We start from the raw sequence: 10,533 nt of genomic DNA on the forward strand, positions 1-10,533 counted from the left end.
TATGGCTCTCAACTTTTTCTGTCTGAGTTATTAAGCTTAGCATGATAATCTCAAGATCCATCCATGTTGTCGGAAATAGTAGTATTTCATCTTTTCTTATGGCTAAGTAATATTTCATTGTATGTATATACCACACATTCTTTATCCAATCTTCTGTCATAAGACACGTTGGCTGTTTCCGTGTCTTGACCACCGTGAATAATGCCGCTATGAACATCAGATTGCATGTATCTTTACAGATAAATGTTTTCAAAATTTTGGGGTAGATACCCAGAAGAGGGATTGTTGAGTCCTATGTTAATTCTATTCTTAATTTTTTGAGGACCTCCATTCTGTTTTCCACAGGGTCTATAACAATTTACACTCCTATCAGCAGTGTACAAGGGTTCTTTTTCTCCACAACTTCTCCAATACTTATTATTATTTTTCCTGTTGATGATAGCCATTCTAACAGGTGTGAGGTGGTATCACCTTGTGGGTTTGTACTTCCCTAATAGCTAGTGAAACTGAGCATTTTTTCATGTTTGTTGGCCATTCGTATGTCTTCCAAAAGTGTTTGTTCAGGTGCCCTACTCATTTTTTAATTGGATTGTTTTTTTTTTTTTTTTATTGTTGATTTGTATGAGTTCTTGTATATTTTGGCTATTAGCCTTTTATCGGAAGCGATGTTTGCAAACATCTCTCTTTGTCTTGGTTTCTTTTACTGTGCAAAAGGTTTTTAGTTTAATATAGTCTCATTCATTTATTTTTGCTTTTATTTCCCTTGCCTTTAAGGACAAATTCATAAAATCCTCTCTAAATATAAAGTCTATGAGTTTAGTACCTATGTTTTCTTCTATGCGATTTATTGTTTCAGGTCTTATATTTAGGTCTTTGATCCATTTTGAGTTATTTTTGGTATATGGTGACAGATAGCAGTCTAGTTTCATTCTTTTGCATGTGGCTTTTCAGTTTTCCCAGCACCATTTATTGGAGAGGCTTTTCCTTCTCTGTTGTATGTTTTTGTCTCCTTTTTCAAAAATTATTTGTGCATATTATACGGGAGTTTATTTCTGGACTCTCAATTCTGTTCCATTGGTCTCTGCGTCTGTTTTTCTGCCAATTCCATGCTGTTTTGTTTATTGTCACTTTGTAGTATAATCTGATGTCAGCCAGTGTGATACTATCAGCCTTGTGCTTTTTTCTCAGGATAGCTTTGATTATCTGGGGTCTTTTGTGATTCCATATCAATCTGATGATTTTGGTTCTATTTCTCAAAAAAATGCTGTTGAGATTTTGATGAGTGATTGCATTAAATCTGTGTATTGCTTTGGGTAGTAAAGCCTCTTGAACTATGTTGATTTTTTCAATCCATGAAAGAATATCTTTGCATTTCTTTGTGACTTCTTCAATTTTTTTTAATAATGTCTTATGATTTTCAATGTATAGGCCTTTCACATGCTTTGTTAGGTTTATTCCTAGGTATTTTATTCTTTTTGTTGAAATTGCAAAGAAATTGTTCATTTCTTTTTCTGAAAATTTATTGTTAGTATATGGATTTTGTACATTTATTTTGTATTCCTGAAACTTTACTGTATTTCTTTATTGTTTCTAATAGTTGTTAGTGAAGTCTTAAGAGTTTTCTACATAAAGAATCATGTCATCTGCAAAAAATAACAATTTGACTTCTTCATTCCCAATTTGGATACCTTTTATTTCTTTCTCCTTCCTGATTGCTCCAGCTAGGACTTCTAAGACCATATTGAATAAGAATGGTGACAGCAGACAGCCTTGTCTTGTTCCAGATCTTAGAGGAAAGATTTTTAGTTTTTCACCATTAAGTATGCTATTAGCTGAGGGTTTGTCATATTGGCCTTTATTACGTTGAGGTACTTTCCTTCTATACCATTTTGTTAAGTGTTTTAATTACCAATGGGTGCTGTATCTAGTCAAATGCTTTTTCTGTATCTATTTGATATGATTATATGATTTTTTATCCTTTATTTTGTTTAAGTAGTGTATCACATTAATTTCTTTGCATATGTTAAACTATCCTTGTATCTCTGGAATGAAATCCACTTGATTATAATGTATAATCTTTTTCATGTATTATTATATTCAATTTGCTAGTATTTTGTTTAGGATTTTTGAATCTGTATTTACTGCATTTATTAGAGATATTGTTCTATAGCTTTCTTGTTTTTGTGTTATCTTTACCAGGTTTTGCTATCAGGATAATGTTGATTTCATAAAATGAGTTAGGTAGTATTGCCTCTTCTTCAATTTTGGGGAAATGTTTGAGAACAGGTATTAAATCATCTTTAAATGTTTGGTAGAATTCACTAGTGAAGTTATTTGGTCCTGGACTTTTACCTTTTAAGAGATTTATGATGATAGTTTCAATTTCCTTACTGTTGATTAATATATTTTGATTTTCCAGTTCTTTATTGTTCAATCTAGGAAGGTTGTATATTTCTAAGAACTTGTCCATTTCTTCTGAGTTATTGAATTTGGTGGCATGTAATCTTTCATGGTATTCTTGTATGATACTTATATTTCAGTGGTAACTGTCATAACTTTTTTTCTTCATTTCTGATTTTATTTGTATCTTTCTTTTTTTTTCCTCAGTGATTTCTACTGCCATACCACCCAGAATGTGCCCAATCTTGTCTCAACTTTTCCCTTTTAGAGAAGACTAAAGAATCTATGTGTGTGTTTCTTAGTATGTATATAAAACATTTCTCTAGGATATATATCTGGAAAGTTAATAACTAGAATATGGAATAATGCCCTCCAATGTAGGAGTATTATTTTATATCCCTAGTTGAAGCATTTAATTATTCCCTGTGGTCACTATCAAATTAATAGAATAAAATGTTATTATTTTGCTTTATTTTACATTTCACTGACTATTACTAAGAATAAATTTTAAAAATATATTTTTGTCATTTTGCTTTCTTTTGTGAGTGTTCATTCCCTTTCTATCCTTTGCTTCTCTTTCTGTTGTGTTGTTCGTAATCTGAAGCTATTTTTAATTGATTAGAAGGATTCTAAATATATTCTAGATGCCAACTTTATTAGTTATAACTTTGTAGATAAGTTTTGTAGTTGGTAGGATTTTTTTTAGCTTTGTTGATGGCACTTCGATTTGAAACAAATTTTAAACTTTGATGCAGTCAAATTTTTCAATCATCCTTTCTGAGTTGTGTTTTATACCTTTTTTTATGCCACAAGAAGCCATAACTTTATTAATGATTGGAAACAGTACAAATTTCAAACCAAGATGCACTTACTTCTTTGAAACACCAAAAAAAAGGTCCTCCTTTTTAGATGGTTGTATTGTTAATTCCATAATAACATTTATAATATCATTACTTTTGTTCTTTAGGGATCAGACTGCCTTTGCACTTGACACATTTGTTTGTGACATGACCAATTCTAAGTCCTTAACTTCCACACCTGTCTCATCAACTTCTTCCTCTTTGTTCTCTTCTTGTACAGTTGGAGTCTGTGTTTTCTTGAATGTTTGAGACAGCTTCACCTTGAACTTTGAATTTCTCAGCAGCTGCTACCTGTAATTGCTGAGATAAATCCCCAATTTAGGCTTCCCCCAAAACTATGTAGATATCTGAAACTGGCTCCTGTAGACATCTGGTTTTGTGATGACAAAGAAGATATCCTTAGATTTCTGGATAGTGACTCTAGTAACCTTTGGGAGACTCAATTTGGACATAGACTTCTGTGCCTTCTTTTCACTCTTCTATATTTTGCTTTACTGACTGGTTTTTCATTGATGTCAGTTGCTGCTTCTAGTTGAGCTTGTTGTATGGTTGCTTTTATGGAATCTTGTTCCTGAAGCTCCAAGAGTGATTCATCACAGTCAGATTCTGTTCCAGACCCTGTCTCAGCCTAAGGTTGCTGCAACTCCTACTCTAAAGCAAGGATGGTTTCTGTGGCTTCACCAGGGATTTTGTGCAGAGAATATGGAACTAAGATAGTGGCAGAAAGAGAGCCTATATATCTTATTTAGAAAAATTTTTGTACTTCTTGTTGAAGATATTTCATATTTTACTTTATAATGATTTAAAATTTTAATTTACATATTTGAATCAAATTCTTTTGGAGCTTATTCTTGTATGTTATAAGGCAGTGATCGAATTTTCTTTTATCCCAATTTATCCCAATAAGTAATCTCTCCTTTCTAAAATAATTATAATGGGTGAGTGACATCTGAAACATGGCAGAGTGAGAGATGTCTCTAGATCTCTTCCCTTGAAATAACAATAAGCTGAATGTCTATAACTCAACAAAAAATATCCAACATGCACACCAGTACATCTGAGCATGAGATCTGCGCATAAGAGATACCACAGGTCAGAGCACCGGATGTCGGGTGGTGGAGTGGGAATAATAAAGAAATTGCCTCTAGCAGCCTCCAGAGCTTCCTGTAGGAGGAAGGGGAGAGGAGAAGTTGCACGACTTCCTGAACAGCCCTGCCTGGGAGGGCTATGAGCTCCATGTAGTGGCGGTGTGCAGTGATCAGGGCAGAAAGCAGAGAAGGGGGACAGCAGAGAAGTGGGGATGGCAGATAAGCAACATTTGATTATTACAAGCTGTGGTTGCAAAACGGGAGGCTGAGCTGCAGCCCATAATACCCCATAATACCCCAACCAAGAAGGCCCCTCCCCTCACCCCACATCCCCAAAGACTAAGCACCATGGAGCTCTAGGGGAATCTGAGCAAACATGGCTGAAACTGTTACTAACATTGACAGGGACTGAGAATGAGAGCAGTGAGCGTGATTGAATATCTATAAGAAACAAAAGGCATTATTAAGACTTTATATAAAGCAAGGATCGAGAGGCACCTACTGGAAACCAAAAGAAAAGCACCTTCTTTGGAGTAGGCTTACGAAAAACCTTTATATAATAAATCTTTCTGGAAAAAAAAAGCAGAATATATTTCCATTAATGCACAGGCAGAGAGATAGTCCATTAAATACAATGAACAACCAAGGTGACAAGGCATCTAAAAAGAAAGAGACAAATCTTCAGAAAGTAAGCTTATGACTTAAATGGCAGAAAATTCAGGATGGTACTTCTGAAAAAACTCAGTGAGATCCAAAACAATTCATATCAACAGTTTCAGGAGCTGAAAAAACAACTATATCAGCAGAATGAGTTCTTTAGCAAGGAGATTGAAACCCTCAAAAATAACCAAATAAAAATTCTGGAAATAAAGAGCACACTTAAAGAGATGAAAAATGAAATAGCAAGCTTGGGAAATAGAGTTGACCAAATGGAGAAAAGGATCAGTGATATTGAAGACAGATATCCCCACTGTCGGATATGGACAAATCATCCAAACAGAATATCAATAAGGAAATAACATCCTTAAATGACATATTAAACCAACTAGACATAATTGATATTTACAAAGCCTTTCATCCCCAAACAGCTGCTTATACATTCTTTAGTGTACATAGAACATTTTCAAGGATTGACCTCATACTGGGACACAGAGATAGCCTCAACAAATATAAGACGATTGAAATCATACTAAAAATATTCTCTGATTATAATGCTTCGAAGCTGAAGAAGAACTGCAGAAAGAAATCAGGAAGAACCACAGATAATTGGAGATTAAAAAACATACTACTGGAGAATAACTAGGTCAGAGAAGACATAAAAAGAGAGATCAAGAGATACATAGAAATGAATGATAATGATAATACAACATATCAAAACTTTTGGGACATGACAAAGTGGTCATAAGAGGAAAATTCATGTCATTACAGGCCCATCTCCCAAAAAAAGAACAAACTCAAATAAACAACCTAACACTTCATCTTAAAAAACTAGAAGAGGAAGAACAAATGAAACCTAAAGTCAGCAGAAGAAAAGAAATAATCAAAATTAGAGCACAATTAAATGAAATTAAAAACAACAACTACAACAACAAAAAACAATAGAAAAAATAAATGCAACAAAGAGCTGGTTCTTTGAGAAGGTTAATAAAATTGACTAATCCCTGGTTAAACTAACGAAATAAAAAGAGAAAGGACACAAATAAACAAAATCAAGAATGAAAGGGGAAATTATGACAGACATCACAGAAATACAAATGATCATATAAGAATACTATGAAAAATTGTATAACACCAAATTTAATAACCTAGAAGAAATGGACCAGTATTTAGAAAGATATAATCTTCCTAGACTGAACCAAGAAGGATTGGAAAATTTAAATAGATTGATCAGCAGTATGGAAATTGAAACAATCATCAAAAACCTACGAAAAAGTAAAAGTCCAGGATTAGATGGAATTGAAGAGAAGGCAATACTTCTCAAGTCATTTTATGAGGCCAATTACTCTGATATCAAAACCTGGTTAAGATAACAGAAAAGAAAAACTACAGACCAATATTTCTCATGAACACAGATGCAAAAATCCTAAATATAATACTAGCAAACCAAGTACAGCAACATATTAAAAAGATTATACACCATGATCAAGTGGGCTTCATCCCAGAGGCACAGGGATGGTTCAACATATGCAAATCAATTAATGTGATACACCACATAAACAAATTAAAAAATAAGAATCATATGATCACATCAATAGATGTCTTCGACAAGTACAGTATCCATTTATGATCAAAACACTTAACAAAATTGATATAGAAGGAAAATACTTTAACGTAATAAAGCCTACCTATGACAAACCCTCAGCCAACATTATACTTAATGGTGAAAAACTAAAAAAACCTTCCCTCTAAGATCAGGAACAAGGCAAGGCTGTCCACTATCGCCACTGTTATTCAATATAACATTGGAAGTCCTAGTGAGTGTAATCGGGCAAGAGAAAAATATAAAAGGCATCCACATAGGAAAAGAAGTCAAACTGTCACTATTTGCAGATGACATGATTCTCTATATAGAAGACCCTAAAGACTCCACAAGAACACTACTAGAAACAATATGCAAATACAATAAAGTTTCTGGATACAAAATCAACTTTCAAAAATCTCTATTTTTGAAATGATGAAGTGTCAAAAAAAGAAGTAGAAAAATTAATTCCTTTTACAATTGCAACAAAAAGAATAAAATATCTAGGAATAAATTTAACCAAACATGTGAAGGACCTATAGGATGAAAACTATAAGACTATTAAAAGAAATAGAAGATACAAAGAAAGGGAAAGATATTTTGTGTTCTTGAATTGGAAGAATCAACATAATTAAAGTGACCTTATTACCTAAGGCATTATACAGATTTAATGTAATCTCCATCAAAATCCCATAGGCATTTTTTAAAGAAATAGAAGAAAAAATTATCAGATTAGTATAGAAAAACAAAAGACCCCAAATTGCCAAAGCCATTCTGAGAAAACTGAACAAGGCTAGAGGCATCACTCTGCCCAACTCAAATGATACTACATAAAGTGACAATAATCAAAACAGCATGGTATCAGCAGAAAAACAGATACACAGATCAGTGGAGCAGAATTGAGAGTCCAGAAGTAAACCCATGTATATACGGGCAAATAATTTTTGACAAAAAGCCAAAAACATACAGTAGAGAAAAGAAAGCCTCTTCAAGAAATGATGCTGGGAAAACTAGAAAGCCATCTATAAAAGAATAAAAGTAGACTATTGTCTATTACCACACATCAAAATTAACTCAAAATGGATTAAAGACCTGAATATAAGACCTGAAATAATAAAATGCACAGAAGAAAATATAGGAACTAAACTCAATGATGTTGTACTTAAAGAGGATTTTATGAATTTGTCCTCAAAGCCAAGAGAAATTAAAGCAAAAATAAATGAATGGGACTACATCAAACTAAAAAGCTTCTTTCTGCACAGCAAAAGAAACTGTCAGCAGGGTAAAGATACAACCATCTGAATGGGAAAATATATTTGCAAGTAACGCCTTTGATAAGGGCCTAATATCTAAAATATACAAAGAACACATGCAACTCAATAACAACAAAAGGAACAATCCAATTAAAAAATATGCAGAGAACCTGAACAGACACTTCTCCCAAGAAGACATACAAATAGCCAATAAACACATGAAAAAAAGCTCAACATCACTAACTATTAGGGAAATGCAAGTCAAAAACCACAATGAGATACCATCTCACACATTTTAGAATGACTATAATCAACAGGACAAGTAATAACAAATGTGGAGAAAAAGGAACCCTCATACACTGCTGATAGGACTGCAAATTGGTATGCTACTACGGAAAACAGTATGGAGGGTCCTCAAAAAACTAAGAATTGATCTACCATAGGATTTAGCAATCCCTCTACTGGATATTTATCCCAAAGACTTGAAAACCCACATCCAAAATGATATTTGCATACCAATGTTCGCAGCAGTATTATTCACGGTGGCCAAGACATGGAAGCAATCAAAGTGTCCTACAATTGATGATTGGATAAAGAAGTTGTGGTACGTATATACAATGGAATATTACTCAGCCAGAAGAAGAGATGAAATAGTGCTATTTGTGAGAATATGGATGGATAATCATGCTAAGCGAAATAAGTCAGACAGAAAAAGTTGAAAACCACATGATATCACTTATATGTGGAATGTAAACCTAAAAGCAACAAACAGGAAAAAACAGAGACTCATGTACATGGATAATAGCCTAGTGGTTACAAGAGGGTGCAGGAAGTGGAGAAGAGGGAGGGCGAGAGGGTAAAATGGGTCAAATACTTGGTGACAGAAAGAAATCTAACTATGGGTGGTGAACACACAATGCAATATATATATGCTTTATTGTTAAATTGTACACCTGAAACTTACTGGATTTTGTTAACCAATGTCGCTATAATAAAAAAAATAATTAATTAAAAAAAGATAAAAGATAAAATAAAATAATTATAATGTATTATGTTATGATATATACTTAGATATTTTTCTGTGTTCTCTTATCCATTTTGTTTTTCTGTTAAGTATGTGGTTCAATACTGCTTACTACTCTAGTTTTATTTTAGGTACTAATGTACAGGAGAATATGTTCCTACTTCTTTCTTCAGAATTCTCTTTGCTGTTTACAGGTCTTCATGTGAATAGGAAGAGTTGTTTTCTAGTTTTGTGAATCATGTACATATTTTTATTAAAATTGCATTTAATTTAAAGATTAATTTCAGGAAATTTACATTTTTAATATATCAAGCCTTTCCCTTTATAGCAAGTTTTTTGTGCCTAACAATGTGTTATAATTTTATTCTAAGGTCTTATACATCTTTTATTAGATTTACCTCTGTTTTTACATTTTTTCCTCAATTACAGGTGCAGTTTTTTACATTAAAAATTTTCTATGCTTACATTTGGGGTAGGGAAAAGAGATCTAGGATTTTGTCCGTTTTATCTAGGCTTTCTAAGTTTTAGCATCCAGTTATTCATAATATTCCCTTATAATTTATTTTATTTTTATAAGATTATTAGTGATTTCTCTTTTGTTTTTGATTTTAGCCATTTTAGTTTTTTATCTTTTTATATTTCTTTCTCAATGTAAGTAAACGATCTTTGTATGTTGACATTTAACCCTGAAATGTTGCTGGAATTTTATTGTTGTTGTTAGTTATAATAATGCACTTGCAGATCTTGGATTTTCTATATAGGCAATTGCTGAAAACTTTTTTTCCTTTGCAATGCTTATATCTTTTATTTCATTTTACAAGTAGCAATTTATTGGTTTCTATCACTAGTATAGTGTTAAATTAGCAATATTGGGGGTTCCTGATTTCATTAGTGTCAATAAAAATTATCTTTTCAGGAAAAAGTATTCAAAATTTTAAAAACATAAAAGAAAAACTGATGCTTTTCCATTGTTTGTAACTTTGATTAACTTTTTATTGACTGAATGACTTTACAACTCTGAACGGATAGTAGTGAACTGGTAGAAAATTAATTGATATAAATTATTCATGTATTAGAGAAAAGCAAATGATCTTTGTCCATAGCAATGTAAAGGAATTTAGTCTGGTAGTTATACAATTGATTTTAATACAAGTTTATTTTATGTTTGTGTGAGAGTTATGATTTAACTTTTTTAAAAAAAATTAATTAAGTTTATTGGGGTAACATTGGTTAATACATTTATATAATTTTCAGGTGTACATTATCATTTGACATCTGTATATTCTATTGTGTGTTTACCACCCAAAGTCCAGCTTCCTTCAGCTACCATATATTTGATCCCCTTTACCCACTTCGCCCTCCCTCTATACCCCTATATTTGACCCCTTTTACCCTGACTACCTCTCCCCTCCTCCCCTATCCCACTAGTAACCACTAGCCTATAGTCCATGTCCATGAGTCTCTGTTTGTTTGTCCTGCTTATTTGTTGCTTTTAGATTTATATCCCACATATAAGTGATATCATGTGATTTTCCACTTTTTCTGTCTGGCTTATTTCACTTAGCATGATTATCTCAAGGTCTATCCGCGTGGTCACAAATGGCAGTATTTCATCTCTTCTTCTGGCTGGGTAATATTCATTTTGTATATGTGCCAACACCTCTTTTTC

At 32.7% G+C, this 10,533-nt stretch overlaps 1 pseudogene; it reads right to left on the bottom strand.

Annotated features, from left to right (window-relative positions):
* Positions 1-3,268: 3,268 nt before the first annotated feature.
* LOC102894827 overlaps positions 3,269-10,533 on the bottom strand; it is a 56,118-nt pseudogene continuing 48,853 nt past the window's right edge.

This window comes from Pteropus alecto, unplaced genomic scaffold (genome assembly GCF_000325575.1).
Source record: "Pteropus alecto unplaced genomic scaffold, ASM32557v1 scaffold22, whole genome shotgun sequence".
Classification (NCBI taxonomy): Eukaryota; Metazoa; Chordata; class Mammalia; order Chiroptera; family Pteropodidae; genus Pteropus; species Pteropus alecto.